General features: G+C 39.2%; 1 protein-coding gene across 1 annotated transcript in view; it reads left to right on the top strand.

The window, feature by feature from the left end:
* ARHGAP26 (Rho GTPase activating protein 26) overlaps nucleotides 1-11,117 on the top strand; it is a 385,346-nt gene that overhangs the window by 901 nt on the left and 373,328 nt on the right. The gene's annotated exons all lie outside the window — the stretch shown is intronic.

The following is an 11,117-nucleotide window of genomic DNA, read 5'->3' as shown; positions in this document are numbered from 1 at the left end:
CCCTAGGTGCTCAGCCGTGTGAATGGAGCGCGCCGGGCCAAGGGAGCGCTAACTCCGCTAGGGGAAAGGCGGCTTGTGATTGCTTGCTCCCTGTACGTAGCTCCAGCCTGCTCAGGGCTGCCAGGTTCTCCAAAAGGCACAGGCGCCACCCAAAGAAGGACTGATTGGAAAGGTTGTCTAGCTAGAAATTCTTTGGAGTATTGGCAGTCAGTAACCCCTAAATCTAGAGTCAGGGCCATGTACATCTACGGGTCCTGATTCTTGTGTTTAGCAGAGGGGATAGGGGTGGGACTACAGAATCAGAATGTTCCTTTACTCTGGCCTAGGGTTTAAAAATAGAACGAATATATCCTGACTCTCTTCTGCTTCCTTGCCCTCCTTTTTACCTCTCCTGTTATCCTTGAAAACGAAAAGGTCTGAGAAGGAACATCCTCAGTCCTTGCTCAGAAAAGATAAGTTTAAATACATCCTTCAAGATTCTGGAAAAAAAAGATAAGTTTAAATACATCCTTCAAGATTCTTTTGTAAAACCATTTTTATTTCCTTTTGGTAGGGGAGAAATGAAATTTGCATTCTGTGTATGATTTTCCCTTGACTTTTGCGGAGCCAGAGAGTTTCTCCTTCTGGCCAAACCAGTGTTCTAGGGATGAGTGCCTTGGATTGTTAAGATCGTTTTTTGGTGCCTTTTCAGTATACCCATTTACAGATTGTTCAGCCCAACTTTTAGTTTTGAGAATCAGGAATAACGAGAAGGCAGAGTGTGGAATCATCTTTGACTTTATTTTTTCTCTTTGTGATGGAATTTTTAATAGGTGATACCTTTTAGCTAGGAAAGATTGTATTGGCAGAGTAGGAACCTAGCTGTGAGAATTGTACCCAGGCCTCTTTAAAGCAGACTTATATAAGTCAGGTGCCTGAGGTGTCATTTTGTGAGCCTGTTGTTTCTAAAAATGAAGGAGACAATGGAACCACAGGGCAGCAGGTGCTAATCTTTTGGGGTGAAGTAAACTGTGTGGTGTGATGAGGCTCCTCGGATGCTGGAGTCTGACCTGAAACATGCGAACAGACTTTCCTTGTCAGTGATCAGGGCCATCCTTGGTTCAGGAAATACTCGATCCCTGGTTTGGGGGTTAGTTAGGAGCCCATTTATAGGTTGGGCCCACAAATTTTGATTGAATATCAGGCCTGTTTTAATTGGGCCTCTGCTTTATTCAGTGAATATTTGCTGTGCCTGCCGTGTGCTGGGGACTGAGAATGAAGTTGTGGATATTCTGCTGCCATGTGGCTACAGAGACTTAGTCCATGCCAGTCATTGCTTCACCTATGAATTATCTCATGTGCTGTTATTCATTTTACAAATGACAAAACAGGCATGGGGGGATTACTAACCTATAATCATACAGCTCTAGTAGTGGGGCTTGGTTTTAAACCCCCATGTCTGAGCCGGCGATGGGGTACCTGCTGATGCAGAGCTGTTAATCCTGCCCCATCCCAGTTTCCCAGAGTGGACCCCCTGGACCAAGCCTGCTGGAATTTGTACTTCCATGTTATATCTCGGCCTTGAATCTGAAGAGGGTGCATGTGTGTGACTGGCAATTTACTTGCCTGTGACTGTTTTTGAGGGGTGGGGTGAGTAGGAATTCTTTGCATAGGAGGAAACGATTCAGTGATAGGGTTCAAGAGTTACTGAAGTTGTCTAATGGAATGGATCAGCCTTATAACTTGGGGGAAAGACTATGTGGAACTAGGTTTCTAATCTCTGTATATCCAGCTCTACTACTAATTATACTCTATTAATATTAACTACTCCTTGAATAGGTCATGTGACCTTTTAAAATAAAGAGGACAAAGTCGGTCAAGTACTATGACCCAGACTTCAGGCATTCCATTATCATTAGGTGCATGCTACATTCTATACTACTATATCACTATGTGCATATTGTTTTTCTTCAGATGACACTTATCACTACTGTAAATGTAAAGCCAGTGTTTTCAAAAATAAATACATAATTATATAAGTAACACTGGTTTATATGATTCATAGTCTCTTCTAACTCCAGAACTTTATGGCTTTATTTTATAATTAGTATTTACAGATCTTTGGGTTTAGGTTTCATTTGTGTGTTAATCTGAGGCAATAAAACTGGCCTTCAGGGATTACTAAAGTTCAGCTATGCATCGTTATTGCTACTTCCATTTTATGAGTGAGGAAACGGGATCAGAGAGGTCAGTAACCTGTCCAAGACAACACAGCAGTTAAGTGTATTTAGAATCCAAGTGGTCTGATTCCAAAGCCTGTGCACTTAATCCTGAAGCAAAACTGTCGTCTAGGTCAGTTGTCTCTTGAATCCCTTGAAAATCTGATAAGCACCATGGACTCCATAAAAATGAAGCCCTTGAAGTCTTTCCTTGGAGTCTAAACCTCTGGTCTGGACACATAGAAGATAAGCAATAAAATAATTTGGGATCTACATTTTCAAAATTTTGGTTTTATAGATAGTTCTCATTTGATGTGAAGTAGTGCCTTTGAGACTCTCAGTCACTTTTTCTCTGTGCCGATTTGTCCAGGCATTTTCTGTGGGCACTTATTTGCCTATGACCCTTTCTTTGACCTGATTAATCAATGTCTCATTGAAGAGAATTCTGTATGTTTACGTCTCTTTTTCTTTTTGTAGAGACAGTAGAGGGTGGAGATGAAGTTCAGACTTATAGAATTAAGAGTTTTAGGATTTTCCTGGATTTGAATCTTGATGACATCACATACTGGTTGACTCTGGGCAAGTCACTAAGCCTGAGGTCCTCCTGTGTAATATAGGAATAGCCACATTGACTTCATAGGGTGGTTGTGAGGACTAAATTAAACAGTGGTATAAAGAAAGTACTTCAGCTTTGAGCCTGGTACATAGTGCTGCTCAATTAATGGTAGTTGTTACCATCTTTCAGCATTCATGGTTGTCAAGATTTGGAGCAAAAGTCACTTAAAAGCAGAAGGACATTTTGGGTTTGGACATCAGGACTTAGGCCTTACCACCTCTTAGGTTGGTGGTAACTTACACAGTTGTGTATATATTAACAATTGGTGGGAAAAATCCTGGTAACCTGTTTGTATAAAGTTATGCTATGCCAAAAAAAAAAAAAAAAAAGCACCACTGGTTAAAAAGAAAGTCTCCTAACATCTTTGCTGTTCCTAATAACCTTCTGGAAACTTAAATTTTCCATCTTCTTGCTAGATTGCTCCCTGTCTCAGTGGCTGGGCTGGCTGCCTCTCTCTACCTTGTAGGAAAAGCTTGCACAATGCATTGGACTTCATGTCTGGCTGTCTCATGGACTCAGTGGTAAAATAAATGTGATTTCATGGAAGTGGAAGTGAATTAGGCCATTGGTTTTGAGGAGTGGTGAGGGTTTTCAGGATCTTTTTTTTCTATCTTGATACTTGGTTTGTGGACTTGTTGTCTGAGATATGCCCCTTTAAATTTGACTTCTGATTTCTGAGACAGAGTGAGGATCTTTTTTTCTGATAGTCTAAGGTGGGAGAGGTGGGACAGAATGCAGATTTTAAAATATCAACTTTATTGAGATATAAATCATCTTACCGTACAGTTCCCCCATTGAAAGCATCTAATTCATTGGTTTTTAGTGCATTCACAGTATTGTACAACCATCACCACAATCAATCTTAGAACATTTTCATCACCCCTAAAAGAAACCCCATTCCCATTAGCAGTCATTCCACATTTTCTCCCAATTACCTCCCCACCCTCTGGCCCAAAGCCCTAATCAACCACTCATATATTTTCTGTCTTTCTAGATTTGCCTGTTCTGGACATCGGATATGCAATTTAACTAGTTTTCTCCTAGATGGTGGGGATCAACTTTAGGCACAGAGTTCTTGATTGGAATTCCATAAGTTGTTCTCCTTCATGAGGTCCCAAAGACTGAACTGTGTCGCAGAGCCCAGAAAAACCCAGATGTGTGCCTTTGTGTTTCCAAGCCACAAGGGAGGAATGGTTTCATTCTAGTTCGTGGTACTTTGATGGATGCAGAGGAGATTACCAAAACAAGACTAAGAGGTCTGCCCCTTCTCTCACTATATGCTTTTAGTCAAGTTGGGGTAGGGTGTGTGGTACTGAATCAAGCCTTACTCTACGGTAGGTGTTCTTCTGGGTGACACTTTTTTTCGGAGAATACACACCTTGTTCATTTCATTCTTGACAGTTAATAATTCTGAGGTCTCTGACCTGTGTCACATCCCCAAGGCAACCATAGTGAATTTTAACAGAAAGAGGTGGTCTAATAAGAATGCCAACAGCTCTTGTTTATTGAGCACTTACCAAGTGCCCAGCTCTATGCTAAGTGTGTCATTAGCCTTACCACCATCCTGAGATGGATACTCCTACTTTTCTTCATTTTATAGTTGGGGTAACTTGTTTAAATTCACACAGCTAAACAAGTTGTGCAACCAAGTTTTGAACTTGGCAGTGGACTGCAAGGCCTTCTCTTGAACATTACCCTTCAGTAAACATGATGGCAGTAAAGATGCAAATTATTCGTGGATCTAGACCTTAGAAAGGAGGAAGATGTTAGCAGGTGCTAGATTGAGAATATTGTCCTATTCCACTTGTTTTTCATACTGAGTCCTGAGTAGCAAAGAATAGCAGAGATTTTGTATTGTGTTCTGAAGTTTTGTGTTTCTCTTTCTAGGATAGAATTAAAGAACCATTGTAGACTAGAGGGGCAAATGAGGGTGTCTGACTATCTCTTGGCTTTGTGAAGCAATAGAGTTTCTCTTTGGGGTAGCACCGAGTGATTACCAATGATCCTCTCTCTTTTTTATTTTTTTTTAAAATGTGTACTTTTATAGCATTAATTTCTTTTTTTAATGAAAATTTTTTATTGAGATATGTGACATATTAGTTTCAGGTGTATAATGATTCAATATTTGTATGTCACTATAGTAAGTCTGGTTAATATCTGTCACCACACGGTTTCAGTTTTTTTTTTTATTGTGAGGAGAACTTTCAAGATTTACTCTCTTACCAACTTTCAAATATACACTATAGTATTATTAACTATAGTCAACATGCTGTATATTATATCCCTATGACTGATTTATTTTATAAGTGGAAGTGATTATTTACTGGGTTATAAAGCATCGAAAAGGAAGGCCAAAAACCTGTTCCTAGGTCTGATTTGTTAATAGCTCTTTGGTCATTAAAATAAGAGTAAAAAGATGGATATCAAGAGTAGCATGCTTTAAAGCATCTCATTCTTTTGTACTTTGGATATAGGCTTCTGCAGTGGTGAGATGAGCACTTCTTGAATGGTATAAACTCCCAGAAGATGTTCAGTGCCAACCTGCTTTGTTTAGGAGTAACTACATCACTCACAGAACCCTAACGGGAACAAATAAGTGTAGAGTTACGGAGCATTTCCCCCAGTTCCTTTGCATTGCTTTAGCACTTTGCAAATAAAAGAGAACAAAGCCATTTTCTAATTATTTGTAGATGGTGATAATTTGCAATACTGACATTTGGAGTATTACTCATACAAATATAAACAACAGCAAATTAAATCCAAACAAGATTTTGTAGTTTTTATATAACATTGGCTTTTAAAAAAAGTCCTTCCACTTTATTCTGCTCTCGTTTGGATTGAATAAATTGCATCTCATCTGTAGTTCTCAACCCACTGACTGAGGCTTAAGTTCCCCTCTTTTTAAAATAATTAATAGGCTTTATTTTTTAAAGCAGTTTAAGGTTTATGGAACAATTGCATAGCAAGTGTAGAGAGTGCTCATATAGCCCCTTATACCTATTCCTCATTAACATCTTGCATTAGTGTGATATATTTGTTAGGGTAGTGATATAACATTATTAACTAAAGTCCATAGATTGCATTAGGGTTCACTCTTTGTGTTGTACATTCTATGGGTTTTGATAAATGTATAACAACATGTATTGGCCATTACAGTATCATACAGAATAGTTTTACTGCCCTAAAAATCTCGGTGCCCCATCCTTGGCAACCACTGATCTTTTTACTATTTCTCTAGTTTTGCCTTTTCTAGGATGTCATACAGTTGGAATCGTATAATATGATATGTAGCCTTTTCAGATTGGCTACTTTCATTTGCATTTAAGGTTCCTCCATTGTTTTTGTGACTTGATAGCTCATTTTTAAAAAAATCACTGACTAATAGTCCATTATCTGGATCTACCACATGATGTATCCATTCAACTATTGAAAGGCATCTTGGTTCCTTCCAAGTGTTGGCAGTTATGAATAAAGCTGATATAAATACTTGTGTGCAGGTTTATGTGTGGACATAAGTTTTCAACTCATTTGGGTAAATAACAAGGAGCCCAATTGCTGGATCGTATGGTAAAGAGTATGTTTAGTTTTGTAAGAGGCTGCCAAACTGTTTTCCAAAGTGGCTGCACCATTTTACATTATCAGCAGCAGTAAATGAGAGTTTGCATTGTTGCTCATCCTCAGCAGAACTTGGTATTGTCTATATTTTAGATTTGGCCATACTAATAGGTATGTAGTGGCATCTCATTGTTTTTTAAATTTGTAATTTCCTGATAACACGATGTTGAACATATTTTTATATGCTTATTTGCCATCTGTATATTTTCTTTGGTGAGGTGTCTGTTCAGATCTTTTGCCCATTTTTTAAATAGGGTTGCTTGAGTTTTCTTATTGTTGAATGTTCCCCCCCACCGTGGTAAAATATACATAAAACAAAATTTACTATGTAAACCATTTTTAAGTGTACAATTCATTGGCATTAAGTACAGTCACAATGTTATGTAACCATACTACTGTCTCTTTCCAGAACTTTTTCATCATCCCTAACCGAAACTCTGTATCCATTAAAAAGTAACTCCCCATTATTCTCTTCCCCTAGTACCTAGTATCCTCTATTTTACTTTTATCTCCATGAATTTGACTACTCTAAGTACTTCATATTAATGGAAGAATCTAGTATTTGTTCTTTTGTGCCTGGTTTATTTTACTTAGCCATGGTGTCTTCAAGGATCACTCATGTTGTAGCATGTGTCAAAATTTCATTCCCTTTTACGGTTAAGTTTTAATTACCAACAACTGTCATTAAGAAAGACTGTTCTTTCTCCTTTAAATTATAAAAAGGCATTTTTTCCCTCTCCATCTATTTTTTCCCCCCTCAGAATGATTACTAATACTTGGAATTGAAATATCAATTTATCATGGGTGTCTCAAGAATATTATGTTTATGCTTATTCCTTCAAAAGTAGCCATTTGTTTTAGGTCAACATATTTTCAGGGACTTTTAAAAGTGATTTATTATACATTCACCATTTTATGTGTAGAGTTCAGTAGTTTTACAGTTATGCAAACATTACCCCAATCCAGTTTTAGAACATTTTTGTCACCCCAAAAAGAATCCATTCTCACCTCAAGCTTCAGACAAGTACTAATTTGCATCCCCCCTCCCCCCCGTTTTTGAAGCATGAAACAACATGCATTTATTAGTCTCAGTTCTACAGGTTGGAAATCCAGGCATGAAAGGACTGGGTTCTCTGCTCTGGGTCTCACAGGGCTGAAATCAGGGTGTCATCTTCTATCTGGAGGCTCTGGGGAAGAATTTCCAGCTCATTTCAGTTGTAGACAGAGTTCATTTCCTTGCAGCCGTTTTCTGTGGTCCCCATTCTCTTGCTGGCTGTCAGTTGGGGCTACTCTCTGTTCTTAAGAGACTGCTACATTCCTTTTCTTGTGGCTCTTTCGTCTTTCGTCAAAGCCAGCAACAGCACACCAAGTCCTTTGGAGTGCTCCCTTGAGTCTCTGATTTCTTCTTTTGCCACCAGCCATAGACAACTCCCCAGTTTTAAAGCACTCATGTGATTAGAATAGGCCCACCTGGTTAATTTCCCTTTTGAGGAACCTAAAGTCAATTGATAAATTCCTTTTGCTGTGTAAGGTAACAACCACAGGAGTGATAGCCCTTCACATTCACATGTTCCCCATACCACTTCTAGCAACACTGTCACTTTTTTATTCCTCAGACAGGGCAAACTCCTTACCCCAGGCCATTTGCACTTGCTCTTCCCTCCCCTTGAAAGATTCAGCTCTAGACCTTCCTTTGCACAGTTGGCTGCTGCTTGTCATTTCATTATCCATCAAAGGCGTGCTCAGAAAGGTCTTCCATGATCGCCTGGCTGAATCCCTACCCTACCCTGCTGGTCAGTGCCTGCTATATCCTCCAGTCGTATTTTCTTCATGGCACATACTGACAGCTCAGATTATTTTGCTGACTTATTTGTTGGCTTATTTTTGTCTGCCTCTGCTAGCATGTAATTGATGTAATTGATCACTCCCCTTGATGTAAGCCATATGAGACTCTTTCTCTGAGTGTCTTGCCTATCACAGCCTCCCCAGGCCTGGCAGAGCCCCTGGCACTTGGTGCTCAATAAATGATGTTTGAATAAACGAATGAATGGGACAGTGAATTAAGTCTAACCTCAGGGAATACTTCAAAAAGTTAGACAGCCTAATTTTATAGATTTGTCTGTTCTGAAAATTTAAGCTGTTTGGAATCATACTATATGTGGTCTTTTGCACCTGGCTGCTTTCACTTAGCATAATGATTTTAGATTCATCCATGTTGTAGCATGTATCAGTGGTTTGTTCTTTTTTAATGTTGTTCCTACTTTGTTTATCCATTCACCAGCTGATGGACATTTGGGTTTCTAGTTTCTGGCTCGTATGAATAATACTACAGTGAACATTTGCATACATATCTTTGTGTGGACTTATGTTTTTGTTCATTTCATTTCTTACCTAGGAGTAGAATTGCTAGGTTGTATAGTTAACGTATATTTAGATAATTTTTAAGAAACCTGCCAAACTGTTTTCCGCAGTAGAAGCATAATTTTAAACTCCCACTAGTAATGTACTAGGGTTCCTATTTCTTCATGTCATTGCCAACACTTGTCTGTCTTTTTGATTGTAGCCATCCTAGTGGGTGTGAAGGGGTATCTCATTGTGGTTTTAATATGCCTTTCCTTGATGACTAATGATATTGAACATCTTTTCATATGCTTATTGGCCATTAGTGCATTTTCTTTGCTGACATGTCTATTCAGATCTTTTTGTTGTGCAATATTTTATATCTTGGATTTTTTTCCCTTTAGTTTATCCCATACAACTTTTGTTGGTCAAATTGAGCAGCACTCATTATATTTTCTCCACTTGCACTCATTTGGGGACTTTTTGCTTCCATTTGCTTCAACCTCAGATGCATTTGACTGCTCAGCTTCAGGATCCCAGGCCTTCGGATGGTGGTTCTGAGGAGACTGAGGTTCAGGTTTCTGCTCTGGTTAGGCCAGTCAGCATCCCTCTGGGCAGAGGCCCTGAGCTGGACTTCTCAGTTCTGGCCAATGCGAGTTAGTTAATGATCTATCACAAACCCCATGAACTGACAAAATGAGAATGGGTCAGGGAGGAACTGTTACCACCACTGAGCTATTGGGGAAAGAAACCCATGCAGATGCTTTATTATCCTGTCAAGGCCATTGCATTTTTAAAAGTTAGCCAAGGGAGGGATGCCAATATAAAGCTAACAGTCAAAGTGGTTTTTCTAGATTTAAATTTCTGACTGATACGAGTTTTAATTTTTAAAATTATAATCCGCTATGTTTTCAATTATGTATATTTCTTCGCCATTGGAGGAAAGCTTTCATTTACAAATATGGAGCCCGCTCTGCTCCTACCGTGCTCTCCAAGCCCTAGTCTAGAGTAAGGGCTTTTAGGATGACAGGAACAGGTACAGAAGTCATGAGGCAGGAGAGTGCATGGAGTGTTTGAGGACCAGGTGTTTGGACAGGCCAGGGTGGTTAGAGCAGAGTGATGGCAAATGAACAGGGAAAGCCTAGCAGCCAGGTTATGGGGGTCTCAAGTTCCAGAAAGGACTCTGAGTTTCATTCTAAGTGTAGTGGGCAGCCATAGGAAGTGGTGATATGATCCTACTTGTGTTTTTAAGAGATCGTGGGGCCGCTGTGTGGAGAATAGGTATAGTGGGGCAAGAATGGAGGCAAGGAGACCAGCTAGAAGGCTGTTATAAAAGGTCAAGTAGGAGGCAATGGCACCTTGCGATAGAGGGGCAGCATTGGAGTTGGTGGTCAGAATCTGGGTATTTCTGGAAGTAGAGCCTGCAGGGTTTGCTGTTTAGTTGGATTTGGGCTATGAGAGAAAAGAAAGTCACGAACGATTCAAATGTTTTTGGCTTGAGCAATTATGTGAATGATGGTGCTATTTTCTGAAATAAAGAAGACTTGGGGAGGGTTAGGTTTTAGGGGGGAAAATTAACAGCGTGAATGAATGACCTAATCTTCTCGTACAAAGAAAAAAATTTCGTAGTTTATGAATACATTCTCATAAAAGAATCAAAGAATATGGAAAGATACAGAGTAAAGCCCTCACTTTTCTGCATTAACTACAGTCAGCAGTTCCGTATTTTTTCTTTTTTTCTGAACATATTTTTTTCATAAATGGGATTATACTATATGAATTATTCTGTTTTGCTTTTCTGGTTAATACTATATCTTAGAGATATTCCCTGCCAGTACCCATACATAGTGCATTCTTTTTAATGACTGTTTTGAGTTCTACTGTGTGGATATGCCATAGCTTATTTACTCAATCTGCTATTGGAAGATATTTGGATTGTCAGTTTTTCACTGTTAGAAGTGCTACAGCGATCACTTGCACATCCACCTTTGTGTGCGGGTCCCAGCATTCCCATGGGATAGAAGATTCCCAGAATCCTTGAAGATTCCTTAAAGATTCCTCAAAGTAGAATTGTTGGCAACCTCCAATTTTTACAAGCTCTTTGACATCTATTGTTTAGGTCCTTTGCATCCAGTTAATATTTGTCTGGTGTTCTTTTGAGTGTGTTAGAGTATGTTTCAGAAGATTTACCTTTTGTTTAAATTAGAAGCATCCTTGACAGAACAGGTCCTTCTGTTAGGCACTGACATGGATTCTAAAAGAACCAGGGGACAGAAGAAAAAAATTGTGTGTGTGAGTGAAAGAGAGAGAGAGAGAGAGAGAGAGAGAGAGAGAGAGAGAGAGAGAGA

Source organism: Pteropus alecto, unplaced genomic scaffold, assembly GCF_000325575.1.
Source record: "Pteropus alecto unplaced genomic scaffold, ASM32557v1 scaffold78, whole genome shotgun sequence".
Taxonomy (NCBI): Eukaryota; Metazoa; Chordata; class Mammalia; order Chiroptera; family Pteropodidae; genus Pteropus; species Pteropus alecto.
This window is presented reverse-complemented; position numbering and strand designations above follow the sequence as displayed.